Source organism: Pongo abelii, chromosome 8 (assembly GCF_028885655.2).
Source record: "Pongo abelii isolate AG06213 chromosome 8, NHGRI_mPonAbe1-v2.0_pri, whole genome shotgun sequence".
Classification (NCBI taxonomy): domain Eukaryota; kingdom Metazoa; phylum Chordata; class Mammalia; order Primates; family Hominidae; genus Pongo; species Pongo abelii.
This window is the reverse complement of record NC_071993.2, coordinates 64,881,707-64,901,301: the sequence shown is the minus strand read 5'-3', so window position 1 is coordinate 64,901,301 and position 19,595 is coordinate 64,881,707. Positions and strand designations below refer to the sequence as shown.

Genomic DNA, 19,595 nt, shown 5'->3' with positions numbered 1-19,595 from the left:
GGATAAAATGAGAGATGCGCCTCCCTTCTCTTTTCTGTGACCAACTGCCTCCTTCCTCCTTCTGCCTCCTTCCCTCCTGCTGGGGACAGTATTTATTCCTTCTCAAGGCTGCAGCTGGCTGATACCCTGATGCAGAGGAAATGCCATGCCAGTGCCAGGCGTGCTGCCGGCGCTCTGGGCGTCTGGTGCCCTCTCCAGGTGTGGCCCCTCCCCATAGCCCTGGGCTCGGCCGGTCTGTGTTTGCAGAGCCTCCACTGACCTGCAGCGGCCTCTGTCTCATGCCTCTCCTATCAGCAGAGCGCCAGCCATGGGCTCCTTGGACTACAAGTCCCCGGGATTGCGCAAATCCCCCCAGCAGTTTGCACAGCAGCCAGCTCAGGCCCCGTCAGATGGCCCAGGTTCCTGCTCGGGAAGTCCATTCTTCTCTGGAATAATAAAGCAACCACCCCACAGCAGGAGGTGGCAAGCTTCTCTTATCCTCACAACCCCTGACTCATGTCACCCTCATAATATCAAGTGGGCTGGGGCGGGGGCGGGGGGGGCGGTGGTGGCGTTTTCCAGAGGGGAACTGGAGTCACAGAAGAGAAGGTGTGAGACTTGACCAGGGTCACACGGCCCAGCCAGGACTCCAACCAGGCCCCTGATCAGCCTTTTTAAAAAGACCGAGCCAGTGTTTCCTGTTCAGGGCCATGCGGGAGGTGAGTCGGGAGCAGGCCCTTTGCAGGAGCTGCTGGGGGCCAGCAGGAGAGGCCACCAGTCTCTGTCTTCCCTCTTTGGCTCCAGCTGCTTTAATTGGCTGGGGCTGCTAGTGGTGCTGACATTTACCTGGTGGGAAGGAGGGCCTCCTCCCTCTTGAATTGAGATGCTAAAAATAACCGGGCCCAGCTTCCCAGGGCCACTGCTCAGCCAGCGCCTGCCTGCCCCCTCAGCGACCTTTTTCCTGGGTGCTGGAAGCTAATTGCTTTGCAAGCATGCAGTTCCTTGTGCTGAGAACTTCCTAGAGATTGGGACAGGAGGCATTGCATGCTCAGCTTCTGAGTCTAAAGAGGGGTCTCTGCAAGACCTCCCTCCCCTCCAGGTAGCAGGGCGATGGGCTCCTGCCTCAGGTCTCCCTCCCCCTTTTCTTCTTGGGTACAGTACCTGTCCAGGTTGACTACTGCACCCCTGGGTGCTTGGGTGCCTTCTTTGAGCTGCCAGAGTTTCCTCTGCTCTAAGAGAGGGGGCTCTGCCCCTCCTTGGAGTTTTCTAGTACTCACCTCTCCCTGCACCATACCCGACCTAGACATATGCAGTGTGGCCCCCTGCCCTCATGCTGTTGTTCATTTTGTCATACCAGCAACCAAGAGGAGCCCAGGCTTCAGAGCTGGACAAGTTTAAATCCAGCTGTGTGACCATAGCACATTTCCAAGCCTCTCTTTTCTCATCTCGGAAATGGGCATGAATCTGACCTTGGAGTGTTGTTGCAGAATGAATCGCAGCAGGCAAAACATGCCTGATCAAGAGTGGAGCCCCTGGGGCCAGGAGGAGGCATGTGTACATCATGGGGCATTCCTTTCTCTTGCTGTGTAAATAGACCCTGGAACTCAAATAAATTAGATTGATTGGACCAGAAGGGGAAGGTCTTGAAGACCCAGGCTAAGGATTAGGGACTTAGTCTCCCTGAAAACAGGGTATGCTTGCCAATCCCAAGGGCACCTCCAGAGTGGCCTGTGTGTTTGTCCAGTTCTTGCCCTGGGTCATTGTGACCATAATCATTTTGACATTGGCCTGCATCTCCCAGACTTTGGGATCATTCCAGTGGAAAAAGAAGTGGTTTTCAGTGCTCTATGGTTGGCAGGTGTAAGAGCCTGGGCATGCTTAACCCGTCCACACCTCAATTTCCTCGTCTGAAAATGGGGATGATAATACTTCCTTCCCCGTTAAGTATTGTAAGGATTAGATTAGCAACATATGCACAGTACTTAGAAAGTCTGGTGCAGGGTAACACTTGGTATGTGTTAGCTGGTACTCATAGTAGTAAGAATAGTCTAGCAGTTGGGAGTAATAACAGCAGCCACCTGCCGTTTGTTTAATGATTTTTATCAGATGCTGTGCCGGATGCTAAGCACTTTAAGTACATTATTTAATGTCACTCTCCCCCACCTCCCAGCAACCATACACAAGGTACTGTTATAAGCTCTACGTTCCAGATGAGGAAACTGAGACACAGAGAGTGGTTGAACTGAAAACCAGAGTTCAGCATCAGCCCCACTAGGGTGGCCGTCCAGATTGCCTGGGACCGTCCCGGTTTTAGCATGGAAAATTCTGTGTCCCAGAAACCTGTCACTTGTGGGCAAACCAGGATGGTTGACCACCCAAGGCCTGCCTGAGTCCACTGGCCCCACTCTGAAGCCCACAGGATCCTCTTCTTGGCGCAGGGGCTTGCTGGTGCAGTCGCTAGGCCCCTTCCCACACCTCATAGGCCCCTCCCCCAGACAGATTGTGCCTGCCCATCCCCCAGGGCCTGGCTCCAGTCTCCTCTCTGGCTTCCTCTCTTCCCTCCCCTCTGCCAGCAGGAGGGGCATGACTCATGCCTGGTGGGCTCTTTGCTCAAGGCTGTGACTGCAGTTGTCTGGTGGACTCTGAGCTGCCCCTCACCAGGCCTCAGTCTCCCCATTTGCACTGAGGGCTTTAGTGGCTTTGCTCCCAGCTTTCTGGAGACGTTCAGGAAACCTCTTCCTTGAAGAGGGAGGGCAGAGCGAGCCCCTGCCCCCAGCCCTGGCCTGAGCAGTTGGGAGGGATCGCATTGGCCCTTCCGGTGCATTGATGGAGTGCACTGCTGACAAAGGAGAAAGGTCAGCAGGGGGACAGAGCGGAGTTGGTGGCGGCCTGCTGGCCTGCAGTGCCCTCCCCCAAGTCAGGGCTTCCTGGGGGAGGGGCGCAGTGCTCCCTGGGCTCTGGGTCAATTCATATTGATGCAGGCAGCTGCTGGTTCAGCGAAGCTGGGCATCCAAGCCCCCAGAGGGCTGCGGGGAGATGCCTGGGTTATCCTTGACACCTCACTTTCCCTGACCCCCACATCCAACAGTTGATTAGGCCCCCTTAACCATCTCTGGATCTGTGACCCTCTCAGCATCCCACCCCTGCTGGGGACCATCTTCCTGCTTCTGAATCCCTGAGCCCTTTCCAGCCGTCCCTGGCTTCCCCCATCACCTTGCATAAAGTCAGAATTTTGAGGCTGACATTAAGGCCCTTGCTGAGCTCAGAAAGGCTGCCCAGAGCTGCCCAGGCCTTCCCTAATATCAGCCTGCTTGTGCCCTCCACCCTCCAACCCCAAGGTCATGTGAAAGGTCTGGGGACACGCTGAGTGCCAGGCCCAGCACTGTCCAGTCAACACTCCAACCCTACCCAGTATACAGGGCTGAGCCTGCAGCAGAGCTGCAGCCGGGTGCCAAATGGATACAGTGCCCCTGCCGTGCCCTTCTCAGACTCCCCCTTGAGCTGCTGCCATGCAGTTGCCCAGTGGATCTCATGCCCCAGCTCCCAGAGGGCAGGAGTTATCTGTCTCCTCAGCACATATGCAGACCAAGGTCCGATGATGGCAGGAAAGCGCCATGGTTGGTGCATAGGCGCTGGGGTCTTAATATGAGGGTCTGATTCCAGCTCCATCACTGACTAACCGTGTGACCTTGGGCAGTCACTTAACCTCTCGGTGCTTCAATGACATCATTTCTGAAATGTGGGTAATAATATTCCCTCCTTCACAGGATAGTGGGATTCAATAAAGTGACACTTATAAAGTGTTTGCAGGGTCCCAGAACATTTTAAGGATCAGTAAAGTGAGCTCCCATCAGTCATCATCAGGCGGGTATCTATGAAATGAGCACCATCTTCCAAATGGGGCCCTCCCAGTTCTTTGAAGGGTCCTTGCATTTTTGCCCGGATTGTTCCCTTTTTGTCTTCCTCCTGCCCTAGCATCCCGCTGCACCCCCGCCTGACATCTCCTGAGACTCCAGGAAGCCAGCCTGCCCTAGCCTTGCATTCTTGCCTAATCCACCCCATTGCCATGGAATGCCTTCAGGCTATGGCCAGGAGTTCTTCCCATGTCCCCCACAGCTCTGCAGAGGTGCGTGGACCACAGTGGATGCCTAATAAGAATTTGTTGGGTTGAACCGATATTCACCAAGCAAAGTCACCTCCAAGAACAATGCAGCAATGACCAGCCAGGTCTCTGGGCCCATCCACAGCCCACTGAGGACATTTCTGAGACCAGTCCTGAGCTGCTCTGTGTAGGAGAACAGCACGTGCCCACTCTGGCCTCCTCGGTGGCGGGGGCTTGGGGATAGGTGGGGGTGGCACTGGGGCTCAGCAGCCACACTGGAAGGTTTTTTGGGGGGTTCATCTCCCTCTTCTCTGAGCTGTCGTGCCTGTTTTGTTTGCCTCGGTCCCTTCCCCACCCCCACAGTTCTCTGTTAAATTGTGTTATTATATTTAAACAAATCAATTCCATTGCAGAGTTTTTCCTGTCCTAATGATGAGTTTGCAGCACAAATGCCATTGATTTCTCACAGCCCTGAAAACCAGTTGATGAATAGCACCAGGCTTGTCTTTGGAGAGGCACTTAGAGCAGCTCTGCATGGCCCCCTCTGCTTCTCCCCTGTGCTGTCCCCCTCATTCAGGACCCCACCTCCACCCCACACTCTGCTGCCCCCTGAGTTGGGGCTGAAGTCATGTGAAAAAGGGAGACCCTCTGTGCTGGCCAGGGCTGGAATGTCATCGCAAGGGCCCGGCCCGTGTTCTGGTGGAACAATCATAGTGGAGATTTGTATTGATTTTGGCCAAAGGCAGGAGCGCAACTTACAGAGCAGAGAAGTGGTGCGGTGTGATCTTTGTCTTCCCTTACAAGTTCAGAGCGCGTTCCTGAGAGTGATGGCAGATAGCAGCTCAGACACCATTTCTAGACCTTGCCGGGGCTGCTGAAAGACCTTTGAGCACTGCTGTTTTAAAGGGAGGCTCCAGAGGTTTGAGAGCTGTCTGCGCTGGGGAGTGCAAAACTTCCTTTTGTGAAATCCTTCAGAACCTGCAGTGTTCAAAGTCCCGGTTAAACCACTACCCTGGGCTTTGACTTTCAGATCACTGCCACGTGCATGGGCTTCTCTGAGCTTTCTAATGACCCCAGGGCTTGGGTGGGCAGGTAATATTGTTCCCATTTAGAGGCCGGCAGACTGAGTCAGGGTAGTCACTGGAGAGAGGGAAGGGCTGCTTGTCCACTCCAAGTCCTGAGTGCAGCAGTGGCTCCCATGTCTCCTCCTACAAGGGTAATACATGGCAGGGAAGCTACTCTGATCACCAGCCTTTTCGGCTGGGCTTTCTGTCTGTCTGAGCCCAGGTCCTCCTCGTGCAGGTGTCTCCACTCAGCTGCTGCCTACAGCATATCACACAAGCCTGTGTATTGGGCTGGAGTGAGGCAGCAGGGAGCAGCGAGGACTGTGGCATTCTGGAGAGTGCCTGCTCCACCTAAATTCCTAAAAGTTTGGACAACCCATGCCCGTAAAAGTATACTACATGGAATGAGACTGGGGGCCAAATTTGCTGCCTCTCCCCTATTCTAATTCAAGCCTTTGTTTGGAGACTAGAATGTGTGGCCCAGAATTGGAAATGGCTCTTCAAGGTCACAGCACAAAGCAGTGGTGAGCTGGGGTTTGGGTCTGGGAGAAGGCGATGAGGCCCCACAGGCAGTGTTCCCTCCCCTCCCTCAGGCTTGGCGAGGGAGTGGGGTGGGGGCAGGGCCAGGGACTATGTTCTAGGGAAGATGGGCCCCTCACCTCGGACACCCAGGGGTGGCTCAGCAGGCCCCACTTCCCTTTTTTCTCCCTTCCTCCTATCCTCCCATGCAGACAGACCTCCTGTCCCTGTAATCAGGTTAGCCTCCTGCTCCGATGAGCTGGACCAGCTGCCTCTCAATGGCCTGTCGACCTGGCCCCCTCGCTGGCTCTGGGGTGGGGGAGGGGAAGCTAAGAAAAGAACTGTCGGTGAAAAGAGGCTGTCCACTCCCTTGATTCAGACCTTTCCACAGCTTCTAGGATCAAGTCTAAACCCTTAGAATGGCATCCAAGACCCTGCTTGCTTCTCCAGCACCCACCCCCTAGTACACTCTTTTCCTGCAGTCACATGATGCTTTTTCCTACCTCCCTGCCTTTTCACATGCAGATCCTTTGGCTACTTCCCACCTTCTCAGAAAACTCCTGTGCATCCTTCAAAACCCAATTTGTGCCTCTTCCTCAGGACTGCTTCCTCTGGGTTCCTGCCTCTGTACTCTCACAGCATTGGGTGCTCTGCTGGTCTGGAACTTATTCCCACTGTGTTGGCCTCCATTATTCCTGGATCTGATTTCTCTGGAGTTCCGGGAGGAAAGGAAGAATATTCCCTTCCCTCTGCACCTCAGGGGTACAGCACAGAGAAGTGCTCAGTGAAAGTATAGGGCCAGCAAAGAAGAGAGAAGTAGGGACCAGGGAAGAGAAAGAGACAGACAAGAGTATAAAAACAGCTGCTCCCAGCCCCTCACACCGCCCTAGCCTGCTTCCTGCCAGGGAGGCCATTCCTAGCGACGCATGCCTGGCCTGAAATAGACACATGGGGGCCTTGGTAGTGCATTTTCATAGCTCAACACTAAGCACCCCCCTCCCCCTTATTCCTTGGGCACTGAAGCTCCCTCTCCTCCCAGGGCCTTGCCTCTGCAGCCAAGACCCCTCCTCCAGCAGTGCCCAGACCTCGCCCCTCTGTTTCTGTTAACTTTGTTTTATAAATAAATCATATAAATAGGCTCCTCTGATTCCTCAGAGCATGCAGTGTTTAAGGACTGGGGCACTGCCGCAGGCATAATTGTACTACCGAATCCATCAGCTGCCTAATTACCATTCATTTTGCATTTATTTCTGCTAATTAAAAAGAGAGAAACTCCTAACAACTTTTACGTAAATACTATATTTGTTCTATGTAAAGATGGGATGCTAATTTGCTGGTGATTAGCTGATTATCGGATTTTATAGCTGTCACACAGGATGGCCCTGTCTCCCATTTGCACCCCGGACACCACTTGAGGCCCCTGCTCAGATATGGGAGGAAGGGGTCAAGGGAGGCCCACCTGGGGGGTTCGAGGGCCTGTCTGAAGCCCAGGGTCACCAGAAGCACCAGACGCCACTGGGGCTCAGGGCGGGGTAGGGGGAAGGTGCTGCAGTCTGATTGGTGGAGCTGGGAGGAACCTGTGGCTCACTCACTGCTTCTGTATAGATGGAGAAACTGAGGCACAGAGAGGCCTAGCACTTCCCAGCAAAACAGTGACCAGGGACAGAGTCAGACTGCTATTCTAGACTGGACTCCAGTGCCCATCCCACTGTTGTATGCTATTGTCAGGAGGAATTTGCAGGGAGGTGGCTTTATCTGCTGCTGGAGAACTACGAGGACCAGACTCCAACTCATGCGGAGAAAAGGAGCACTTAGCCCATGGCCCAAACTGAACCCTCTGTGTACCCTTCTGAAAACCTCCACCTCCTTCTACTTCCCTGGGCAGCCCTGGGCTTTGCCCCACGGCACCCTGACCGCACTTAGCCAGGCTTTCTCCCAACCTGGATCGAGACTTCCCCAGGACTGGCTTTGCACCCTGTGGGCTATCCGGACACATGTGAGCATCTGAATTTCAAATTTTAACACTATGTATGTATGTTCATGTAACTAAGGAAAAAAATATAATTAATACATCAAACCCATGATTTTACAGATCATAGTGCTTTTGATGAGGCTAAGTAAAAAAAAGTAATTGGTTTAAAGTGATACAAATAATTAAATAGTTTTTTTTTTTTTGAGGTGGAGTTTCGCTCTTGTTTCCCAGGCTGGTGCTATCTTGGCTCACTGCAACCTCTGCCTCCCGGGTTCAAGTGATTCTCCTGTCTCAGCCTCCCGAGTAGCTGGGATTACAGGCATGCGCCACCACGCCCAGCTAATTTTGTATTTTTAATAGAGAAGTGGTTTCACCAGGTTGGTCAGGCTGGTCTCGAACTCCTGACCTCAGGTGATCTGCCCGCCTCGGCCTCCCAAAGTGCTAGGATTACAGGCATGATCCACTGTGCCTGGTCAATACATTTTTAAGTACATAAAGAATTAAGATGGAACATGGACACGGCTTACAGTACCTAATAAGGTGGGTTATTTGATAACTTGAGGAGGGTCTGAGAAGACCAGGTCAGGAGGCCAGGCAGTTGAGGTCAGGGTCAGCAGTGACCTGGGGCAGGGTGGGCCAGGTCTGCAGCCACCACTGCCACATCCCATGACTGGGCAGATGGTGCCCTCAGATTGTGCCCTTCTCTCCCCAGCCCTGCAGTTGGTCAGAATTAGCCCACAAGAGAGCAGTCATTTGTCCTCCTAAAGGTAGTTTCACTGGGTAGCCAGGAGGTTGGACACTACCCCATTTCCCACCAAGCCACCAGTTGCGAGTGTGTCACTTCACGTGGACGTGCGGTGCACCTGTTTCCCCTGGCATTGATAGGTGAGACACTGACTGGCCCCTGCTCTCTTTCTTCCTGGCCAATCTGAAAATGCCCAGTTCCCAAGTTAAAGGGATAACAGCTTTGACAAGGCCAGGTGTTGTCTGGGTGGCCAGAGAGCTAAGGGTCAGGGTCAGCGTGGCCCATTGGCCCACTGGAGATCCCCAAGGCTTTGGGGTCCAAGGGCCAGGGTTCCAGGCCTGGCTGCTGCTTCCCAAAGCTTCAGTCTCCTCCTCTATAAGATGGGGACAGTTATGCTGAAAGGGTTCTGAGAGTCATGTGCAAAGTGTCCCTCAAAGGAAGACCCGGTACAGCCGGCAGCGAGCCCAGTTCCAGGGGCCCCCTCGGCCACCCACCCACCCGCCGCCGCTGTGTCCGTGCTGCCAGAGATCTCCCTCTCATCAGCCCCTTTATCGCCCTGTACACAATCAGGGGAAGCCGGGAAGGCCGCTGGGGCTGAGGGCAGATGGAAAACAAAGAGAGAAAACAAAGGCACTGCTCCTAGGGGGCCAAAAGGCACCTGCCTCCTCCCCCAGGCCTGGCCTTGGCCACCCCAGTCCTCCAGGATCTGCCCTACCCCTCCAGAAGGATAGTCTCAGAACTCATGTAGGTCACCACTCTCAGGGGACCCTCAGGAAGTCACTCGTCTCCAGGCCACCTTTTCTTATCCGTAAAATGATAGAATTGGACAACAGGCCATGTGACTTTTGGCAAACCTTCCCCCTCTCCCCACCCTCCAGGGTCTCCTTGGGGCAGGCCCAGCACATCTCTAGGATCCCCCAGCCTGTCCCAGGAAGTCAAGATGGTGCCCACTTCTGTTAAGCAGGAGGCCCCTGTTTCCTGCCGAGATCTTGGGGTGTGCTGGGTGCTCAGTGCGTCTCTGTGGAATGAATGAATTATTTCATCAGAAGGGGGCCTACTCAGAGTCAGCCCTAGGTTGCTGCTGCTGTTGAAGCTTCCCAGGGAAGGAGACCCTTCTGGTCACTTGAGGGAGGTGGAGAGAAGTGGTGAAGGGCTGGCAATGGCATCCCTGCCAGGCTGTCTGGGTTCACATCTTGGTTGTGTGACCTTGGACTAGTTTCTTAACCTTCTGTTTCCTCATGTGTAAAAAATGGGTACAGTACCAACCTCATAGGTTGTGGTAAGATTAAGTGGATTAGTTTACATAAAGTGCTTAGAACAGTACAGCTAAAGGTTAAATATCACTATCCATTTCATCACTCTTGGGAGGCTTACAGGGAAGCACATGAAGGTTAGGCATCCTGGCCTCTCCTGGGCACAACCCTGGTGAAGGCTGGGAATTGCTGGGAGCTATAGAGTGTTCTAGGTGGGAGGGGCAGCAGTTTGCAAACAGGAACATTTCTATGTAAGTATTTCCGGTAAACTGTTAAACAGGGGCCTCATGAGAAAGGGGCATGGATTCCTAAGAATCTAGGAATTTGTTGTGATTTCTTTTCTGATTCTAAATATATGTTTGTAATTTTAAATAATTTTTAAAACAGGGCCTCCAAAATTGTATAAGCCTCAGGCCCTGCAGCCTGAGCCATTCCTGATTGTTTCTGTTATTGTGATTGTATTTCTGTGGCCCAGCCCTGTGCTGCCCACTTTGGTGGCCCTGACAGGATGGCCCAGCCTTGGGGTCCCAGGGACCTGTCTTCTCACCCTATGGACAGCAGTGTTATGTGCAGGCTGGCCTCTGAGCTGTGGTCTACACCTCACACCCCAGATGGAGGGAGCAGACAAAGGAAAATGGGTATCTCAGGGAAGGTCTCTGAAGGAGTCTTCCCTGCATATGCAGGACACAGAGCCCTGTGCCCAGAGGCTTAGTGGCCAGACCTGCTGCTCCCACTTACCCGGACCAGGTGTGGCAGGCCAGGCCCCTCTCCCTTCCCACTTCCCCTCGGTGTGTGCCCTGGTGGGCAGGCAGGGGCAGGTGGGGCCGTGGGAAGCAGGCTGGTGAGTTGGAACAGTCACCCCTACAGTGGTCGTTGAGTGGCTGGCTATGCGCCAAGCTTCAGGTTCCTGCCGGGTGCAGACCCAGAATGGTCCTTGCCCTCTGGGAGCTCTCCTGGTAACTGGGACCACAAGATTTGCACCTGGAAGGGCAAGGGGTGAGCAGGGGAAGGCTGCACTAGACCCATCTCTCTCCGAGAGGAGGCAGGAGAGCCCAGAGGTCGTGAGGGCTGGAACCTGGGGGAGGACCTCTGAGAGGACGGGCCCTCGGCTGGGGGGATGCTCCCAGGGTGGGCATTGTGGGCCCTGGCGCCTCTGCCAGCAGCAGGGCCTCTCAGCCCAGGCTCTGACAGGGACATTTATAACTCACAGCTGTGCGGTCCTGGGCCCAACTGACTGTGGTAAACCGATCTGGCTTCAGGAAGTCCCGTCCCGAGGCCACTCCCCATCCCGACCCCCACACTCTCCTTCACCTCCTGACACCCACATCCTGTTCTCAGCGGGAGGGGCAGGCGGCGGGCACTGGGCCAGGGGCCCAGCCAGGGTCTCCAACCTCTGGGCAGAGTGGGAAAGGACAGAGAGCAGCAGTGAGGCCCCAGTGCTGCGGGATGCCCACCATTGCCAGCCTCCTCTCAAAGCACACACAGGGAGGCAGAGGCCCAGAGGCAGTGCGAGGCCCCCAGGAGCCCACAGGGTCAGAGCGCCAAGAGCACAGGTTGTAGGGCTCAGGGGAATGTTCTGCACCTCTAGATCTACCTAGAGAGGGGATTCGCCTTCTGGCCCCTGTGGACCCACTCCAGCCAAAAAGAGCCTGACGGGAGGGGCAGAGTGAACCAGAGGCCTCAGAGAATGCTGGGAAAGGCGCCACTTTGGGCCCTGGGCCTTGGGCTGGCCCTCCTTTGGGACACCCCGTCCCCAAGATGCCTCGTGCCCATCCCACGTAGATCCTCCCAGCCTAGTTCAAGTGTGGGGCCAAAAATGGTCTTGCCCAGTGCTAGAAAGAGAGACAGTACTCAAGGCTGCAGCACACCATGGCTCTGACCCCTTACATCCCTTGGCCTGATACAATAACCAGTTCTTGGGCCCCATTAGCCAGCCTGCCCCTCCTCCATGCCTCTCCCTCTCCTTCTGCACAACGTAAGGGTTGATAGACAGTAGGGAGTTTGCCAAAGCTTGGCCCAGGTAAATCTGGTAGTCTACAGCAAGATTCTAGAATTAGATAGTACCCAAAAGGACATATATTTTTGTTTTACTGGTTACAATTTATTAAAATGTATCAGAAATATATAACTAGCCTATCAAATCAATTATTTCAAGGGCATGATTGCTTTGGACAAGGCCAGATTTATTGGAGCTTAAAAAAAAAAAGTGAGTGGAAGGTGAACATTAAATTAAGTCATCACACAGGTAGACCTCAGCCCAGACCAAGAATCCTAAAGAGCGTGGAGGAAAAGCTGAAGTTTGGGGAGCACAATCTAACTCATCACCAGGGCTCTTTTCTGCTTTAAACTCTGCGTCTGGGCCTCCTCTCCCAGTTAGAAGCAAAACAGCCAGCCCTGAACCTTGTAGGAAGGGCAAGGGAGTGAGCTGGTTTTCCCGAGGTGCGTACACACATAAAATGGCTCCAAGTGTTGGTCAGGGATCTGGTGAGCAATTCATTATGAAGAAAGAATTCAGGCAGGGGTCACAGAGTGGCTTTGGAAGTGGCTGCCGGCCGGCCGTGTGAGATAATTCCCTGAAGCCAGGCACGGCACAGAGAGGAGGCCACGGCAAGGGCTTTGTACACCCGGCTAAAAATACCCCCGACAGCTTCTCCCTGTCACCCTGCCTGGGGGCCGTACAGGAAAGTGATGCTGTTCTGCTTTTCTTACTAAGAAGAGAAAGACAACACAAAGTCCCTAGTCCCGGAAGAAACAAAACTTATATTTATATATTTTTCAAAATCCCACTAGGAGGAATTGGCTTGCTGGTTGGAGTGCGGCTGGGTGGGGAAGACACAGCCAGCTCTGATAAATCAGGCATCCCAGGGTGTGCTGAAGTGACCCAAGAGGCCGCTGAGATTAGCTTGGCGGCAGGGACAGAGGTGGGAGGGGAGTGGACGGCTGTCTGCACACCGGCCTGCTCTCACACACGTCCCATCTCTCCCCTGTGTACCCAGGAGGAAGAGGAGGAGGCCCGTTGGCGTCGGACCAATGCTGCAAGGGGTGTGAGGAGAGGAGCCGCTGTTTTTCACTGAGCTGCCATACCCCGAAAGGTAACACCAGCCCCCAATGCCCAGGCCATACCATCACCTTTGCCTAAACCTGGGCAGGGGCAAGCCCTGGCAGCCCAGAAGTGCTGTGGCTGGACCGGAGCTGAGGGTTTTCAGCTGCTTCTCACAGCCTTTCCTGGGCCTGGCTGCAGGGCCTCTCTATAACTCCTTGTGTGGTGCTCATACTGCCAGAAAAGGCTTCTGGGTGTCAGTTTGTCTGTCTCCAAAATGGAGCACTGGGTTCAGGTCCTATACTTACCTCAGTTCTCAAGGATTCTGTGAGTCAGTTGTGTCTGATTTGGTTGAGCCATCTTAGCAGCCTGGCTCAGTTGGAACTCTAGGGCTGTAGCCAGGGGTCCCAGCCCTTGTGGATGTGGGATTCTAAGGCTACGAGGTCCACAGTGCCATGTGGGGTTTGAGAAGAGAAGATTTTCCAAAGCAGACCTGGCTGGAGATGTGCTTCACTGGGGATGTGGCTGTGGTCTCCTTTGTGGCGGCATTCAAAATTCCAAAGTTCTCCCTGTCAGCTCTGGGCAAGAATTGTTATCTGCATTTTCAGACCACGAGAACAAGGCACAGGGAAGTTAATGGTGCCTGCCAGGGATCACAGCGAGCTCTGGCCACGCCACAGCAGCTTGGCTTCATCCTATTTGCCATACCGGCTTCTATGCTTTTACTTTGACCATACTGCACTCATCCTCTCAAGAGAATTTCTGCTTTTGAGGCCAAGCAACCACTAGGCAGTATTGTGTGCCTGTGAGACCCATCCATCCATCAATCCATCATCCATCCACTTACCTGTCCATCTCTCCATCCATCCCTCTTTCTTTTTGTCCTTCCACACTCATCCACCCATTCATCCCTCCACCACCTATCCATCCTTCCATCCACCTACTTACCCACCCATTCCCCCCATCCACCCATCTATTTACTCTTTAATTCACTCATCAAATATTCATGGACTCTCACGCCAGGCCAGGCCCGCATTAAGGGCTGGGGTTTTTGTTTTTTTGTTTTTTTGAGGCAGGGTCTCATTCTGTCACCCAGGTTGGAGTGCAGTGACACGAACATGATTCACTGCAGCCTCGACCTCCCAGGCTCAAGCGATTCTCCCACCTCAGCCTCCCGTGTAGCTGGGACTACAGGCATGCACCGCCACGCCCAGCTGATTTTTTAATTTTTGTGGAGACGGGGTCTCACTTCGTTGCCCAGGGGTGGGTTTTGAAGACAGAGCCAATTTAGCCCTGCCCTGAGAGGGTGTGGTGTGCAATGGAGTCCGACTCAGATCCCAGAGCCAGACTGAGTTCCATAAGGCGGTGCTCAAAGCCTGTGTGGTGACCACGACGACACAGGGGAGGAGGGAGAGGGGACGTGGCTGATTCTGCAGGCAGACATTCGGGGAGGAGGAGGCGGCATTGCTCACGCCTTCATTCCCCAGGTGTTGACCGAGAAACCCTGTCAGGAACTCTTTAAGTTCAGAGATATAGCAGAGAATAAAGCAGACAAAACTCCCTGCCCTTATGGCGCTTGTACTCCCATGAGGAGGCATGGATGATCAATACCTAAAAAGTGAATAGATCAGGTGATGCTAAGTTTTAAGAAGACAAATTTAGCCAGGTAGAAGCACAGAGTCTACAGTGTAAAGTACTTTTTCACTAGTCAAGGAAAGCTTTTCTTTTTTTTGAGACAGGGTCTCACTCTGTCACTGTAACCTCGACCTCCTGAGCTGAAGTGATTCTCCCACCTCAGCCTCCTGAGTAGCTGGGACTACAGGCACACACCACCATGCCTGGCTAATTTGTGTACTTTTAGTAGAGATGGGGTTTTGCCATGTTGCCCAGGCTGATCTCGAACTCCTGGACTTAAGTGATCCACCTCCCTCAGCCTCCCAAAGTTCTGGGATTACAGGTGTGAGCCACTCTGCCTGGCCCAAGAAAGGCTTCTGTTAAGTTGGCCATTTAACAGATATCTGAATGCAGCCAGGGAGTCTGCAGGGGTATACTTGACCTGTTCAAAGAAATGCAAGTAATCCAGTGTGGCTGGGAGGATGTCAGGATAGGAGGCGAAATCAGAGAGATCATGGAGGACCCACTCCTGTAGGCAGACAAGCGTGGAGCAGAGAGATAGCTGGGAAGCTATTGCCCACATCCAGGTAGAGGTGATGGGAACAGGGATGAAGGGGTAGTGGAGGAAGAGGTGGGAAGCCATCAAAGGCTGAATATGTTTCAGAGACCCAGCAGGCAGGCTCGCTAGTGGATTAGAGGTGGAGGATTTAAAAAGACGGGGACAGTCAGGGAAGGCCCTTGGGTTTGGGACAGGAGCCAGTGGTAGAAGGGAGGTGGTTATTTGCTCAGCCAGGGACAATGGCCGGGGAGGGCTGCAAGAAGCTGAGGAGTTCTGTTTCAGACACATTGAGTTTGAGATGCCTTTGAGACGTTCAAGTGGAAAGATTGAGTGGGCAGCTAGAAATATGAGTCTGGAAGGCAGAGAGAGGTCCCGGACTAGAGATATAAATTTGGGAGTTGTTGTGGATTGATGGTGTTGCAAGTCGTGAGGCAGATGAGATCACTCGAGAGTGTGCGGCGTTTGAGAGGGTCAGGAGCCTGAGTGTGAGTCACGGGGCACCCAGCCCTTTGGGGGAGTGAGAGTGGGGAAGGGGTCTGCAGAGGAGCTGGAGAAGGTGCAGCCAGGGAGGGGAACAGAAAGCAGGCTCTGAGTGGACAAGCAAGACTGCTGGGCAGTGCATGGAAAGGACTCTGTATGCTGCAGTGGGAACAGCCTACACAAAGGCTGAGAGGCCTCAATAAACCAGCCATATTTGGAGAGGGCTGATGGAGAGGGAGGAGAGACCACACCGCCTTCCTGCCCACACTTGGCCACACAGGGGCTAGGGGCTGTGGGCGAGCGCATGCCTGGACCCTCCCCGTCACCCTGGCCGGCACTCCCTGACCCTGGCTGAGCATCTTGCCCTGATGTCTGTCCACTTTCGCACTTTCTTCAGCTAGCACTACGGACCTCCCTCCTGCTTTCCGGGGCTCCTCCCCCTTGTCCAAAAACGCAGGGCTCCAGGTGGCAGGTCACGTGCTGCCCGTGGGGGAGAGGCACCCATCAGCTCCCTATTGAGCACCTGAGCATGGTGTGGATCCTTTATCCTAAAAGACGTGAACCTTCCCAGGCCACGAGTGAGTGTCAGAGCGCCTGCTCCCAGTTAGGGGAGCTCTCTGCCTTTGGTGGGCAATCATGTACGTGCGTGTCAGTGTTGTGTCACTTCATTCCTTCTCCATCTCGGTCTCTCTCTTTCTCAGCCTCTACTGCAAACATCAGCAGTGCCCCCTCTAGGCTAGGCCCCGGGCTGGGTAGGATCACGAGGAACAAGTGTGCTCCTGACCTTCCAGGAGCTCCCCACCGCTCCATCTCTCCCTTGGCTCCTGAATGTACCTTTTTGGTGCTCAGGATCCTGAGCCTGACTTCGAATTCCAGCTTTGCCACCCACCAGTAGTATGTCTTGGGGCACTGCAGCTGCCCTGTACTGCAGTTCACAGGAGAGGGCACCCCGAGACTCTGGAAACAGACCCAGGAGCTTCTGAGCTATCCCTCTGCTCTGGCTGAGGTTTGACCCCGGGCCCACTCACCCCTCCCTCCACAGCAGAGTTGTGGGTCTTGTCAGGTGCTCTTCCCTTTCAGCGTGCAGCTCTAGTCCCACCTTCTCCAGAAAGCCTCCCTTAACCACTCTGAGGTCAACCAGTGTTTACTAAGCACCTGTGTTGTGCCAAATGCGGGGCTCGAGTCAGGGTGTGCGGAGATGACAGTGGAGGGTTTCTATGCTGAGTACTGGCAGTCCAGATGGGGTGATGGGGGGACAGGTAAAGAACCCACACTTTCCAGCGTAACAGTGAGCACTGCAGGTGCCCAGCAGAGAGAACGGCCTTGGCTTGGTCAGGAACGGCTGCACGCAGTATAGCTGCCCTGAACAAGGCCAGAGGCCGGGCAGGTGTGCAAGGTGTGATAGGGGCTGGGGGGTAGGGATGGAGAGAAGAGTGTGTCCAGGCGAAGGAGCCTCGGGAGCACAGTCCAGCCCGTCTGCAGAGTGAGTGCAGTCTGACATGGCCAGGACGTGAGAGGAGGCTCAGGAGACTTTTCCAGGCTGAGAATTGAATGGAGCCAGGCGGGGACTTGTGGACCTCCTCTCCCTCGGGAAAGTCAGGGGAAGATGCCCCTCCATCTCTGCATCGGGGACTAGGGCAGCAGCAGCAGCAGCTGCTCTGATGATGCATGGCTCCGTGGCAGGGCGGTGGCAGGAGGCTTCGGGTAATCTCATTAGTGTGCCCAGCAGAGGGGACGAGTAATCCCGTGCCTTTAGACTCACTTTTCTTTAAGCCTGTCCCTACCCATTCTCTCCCTAAATCCTTGTACTGCTTTGGTGACGTCAGGCGGGACTGGACTGGACTTACCTCCATTGAACTGATGGGTAAAACAGGGTTAGAGAGGAAAATTCTTGCATGATGCCATAGCTCACAAGGGGCAGGAACTGCATCCGTCTAACTCCAGAAACCATGCTCTTATAATCCTCTACTATCTCCCAGACTGTCTTAGACTATCCAGGCTTATGAACTGCCTCTCCACTGGCCCCATTTTGCAGGTGAGGAAACCAAGGCCCAGAGAAGGTAAGACACTTGCCTAGGGCCACGCAGCAAGTCAAGGACAGAACTGGCACCAGAAGCTCACCTGGCCTGTTTGTGTCCCCACCCCACCCCACAAGCAGGCACAGGGATCCCCCTGGTCCCTGCCCACTTCTGCCTGGAGCACCCACTGTGCTTGGTCTTCCTGCAGTCTTTGGCACCGGCTCCGGTGGAAGGCACCAAGTTCCTCATCAGAAGGCTCCATTGTGCCTATTGTTTAAATATAGATTACTAATGAAATGCCTTTTCATTGCCTTCCCAGTGAATAGTTTCCGTGTAAAGTTAATTTGCAGTGTTATGTAAATTCTGTTTAACTTCAATCAAGTTTCTAATTATGTTTTTACCGCAGTAATTCCCATTTGATTTGTCATCTCCTGTTAGGTATTCAATGTTCGGTGGGCGGGCTTGCTTTCCGTCTGCCTCTCGGTTTTCCAAGGCCCTGACCTCCTCTCTGCTGTGTGTCTGTCTCCGTGGCTCCTGGCTTCTTCATCCCCTTCGGCTTCTCGGTGGCTCATTTCCCACCTCCTTGCCATCCCTCCATCTATCTCCCGGCCTCCTCCTTCCTTCTTTCTTCCTCTTGCCCAGCTGTACCTTCTTCCCCTTCTGTTTTCTTCTTCTCTGTCTCCCCTCCTCCTTCCTGCCCTCTTTCGCCTCCCCCTCTGTCTGTATCTTCCTTCTCTGTATCTTCTTTCTGTATCTTCCTTCCTTCTCTCTATTCCGCTCATGCCTTGCCTCTCACTCTTCCTCCCTTTCTGTGTCTTTCTCCACTGACAAGACTCTCTCCTGCATCCTCTGCTCACCTTTCCATCCCAGTGCTCTTCCTCTCCTGATGTCCTCTCTCCCTCCTCCTCCACAGTAGAGCCTTCCCCGAAGCTGCATTCCGGAGTACCCGAGACAGAGCCTGCGAGGTGTGCTGGGCTGGGGGCTGGGGCCACCAGAGGAGCCCTGTGCAGCCCTGAGATGGTGGGGTGGGGGATTGGTGAAGAACACACAGTCTAGGGTTGGGGTCTCCGGATTCAAATCCTACCCCACCCCTTGTTAACTGTGTGACCTTCAGATTAGTTCACATTGATTTCTGTGCTGCGTCCGTAAAATGGGGTGATAATTTTACCTGCCTCCACAGTAAAGCCCTTCCCGAGGCTGCATTCTGCAGCCCTGAGACAGTGGAGTTGGGGATTGGTGAAGAACACAGTCATGGAATTATTGTGAGGAGTCAGTGAGATAACATATGTGAAGGGCTTTAGTGGAGGGAGGGGCTTGGCCAGAATTAGCCTTTTTTCTTTCTTAAGAGACAAGGTCTTGCTCTGTCACCCAGGGTGGAGTGCAGTGGCTCATGCAGCCTTGACCTCCCAGGCTCAACTGACCCTCCCACCTCAGCCTTCTGAATACCTGGGACTATAGATGCATTCCACCATGCCTGGCTAATTTTTAAAATTTTTATTAGAGACAAGGTCTCACTATGTTGTCCAGGCTGGTCTTAAACTCCTGGGCTCAAGCAATCCTCCTGCCCCAGCCTCTCAATGTGCTGGGATTATAGGTGTGAGCCACCACACCCAGCCCAGGAATTAGCTTTTATTTGGGAACTCTTGGCCATGCCTTTCATTTTTTGTGGCCTTCCTGAGATGCATCTGCAGTGAGTTTCTGGAGTCCTGGGGGTCAGGCCTGAGGCCAGGGAAGGGTGGGAGCTGGCTGCAGACCCCCATAGAGCTGGCATTTCCTGCTCCCCACTCTCCACCCCTTAGCCTTCCTCCCCTAGAGCAGGGTCTCAGCTCTGCCTGTCAAGAGATGTGGCCTCCTTCTGTCTTAGTGGGCCCATCTCAGGCTGTGAGGACAAGCCTGCCACCCTGGGGTAGTAGCAGAGACACAGATCCCCAATGCTGGAAAAGTGCTCAAGACTCTGGCCCACAGACCTTTCCCAAGCAACAGACCAAAGGCAGAGCCGCTCCTGCTGAGTTGGACTAGACACCCCCTTCTTCTAGCCTCCCTCACCCACTAGACGCCCCAAAGGCTATAATATACCATGGACTCCAGCTACAAAACCACTGGTCCAGGTGCAGCATGTTGGCAGCTCTGCCATTTATCACAGGGACTTCTCTCTGAGCCTTGGCTCCCCTCCTGTGTGGCCCCAATGTTGGGCTTTGGGATTCTCCCTGGGTTTGGGGATTGTCCCTGTAGTCGGGGAATGGCTGGGCG

At 54.0% G+C, this 19,595-nt stretch overlaps 1 protein-coding gene across 6 annotated transcripts in view; it reads left to right on the top strand.

Moving 5' to 3' along the window:
- Window positions 1–19,595, top strand: part of ZMIZ1 (zinc finger MIZ-type containing 1) — a 245,837-nt gene that overhangs the window by 57,998 nt on the left and 168,244 nt on the right. For all 6 annotated transcript variants that reach the window (XM_054522404.2, XM_024253583.3, XM_063727598.1 and 3 more), the window contains exon 3: window positions 12,631–12,726. The gene's annotated coding sequence lies outside the window, so the exon portion shown is untranslated. The remainder of the gene's footprint in view (window positions 1–12,630; window positions 12,727–19,595) is intronic.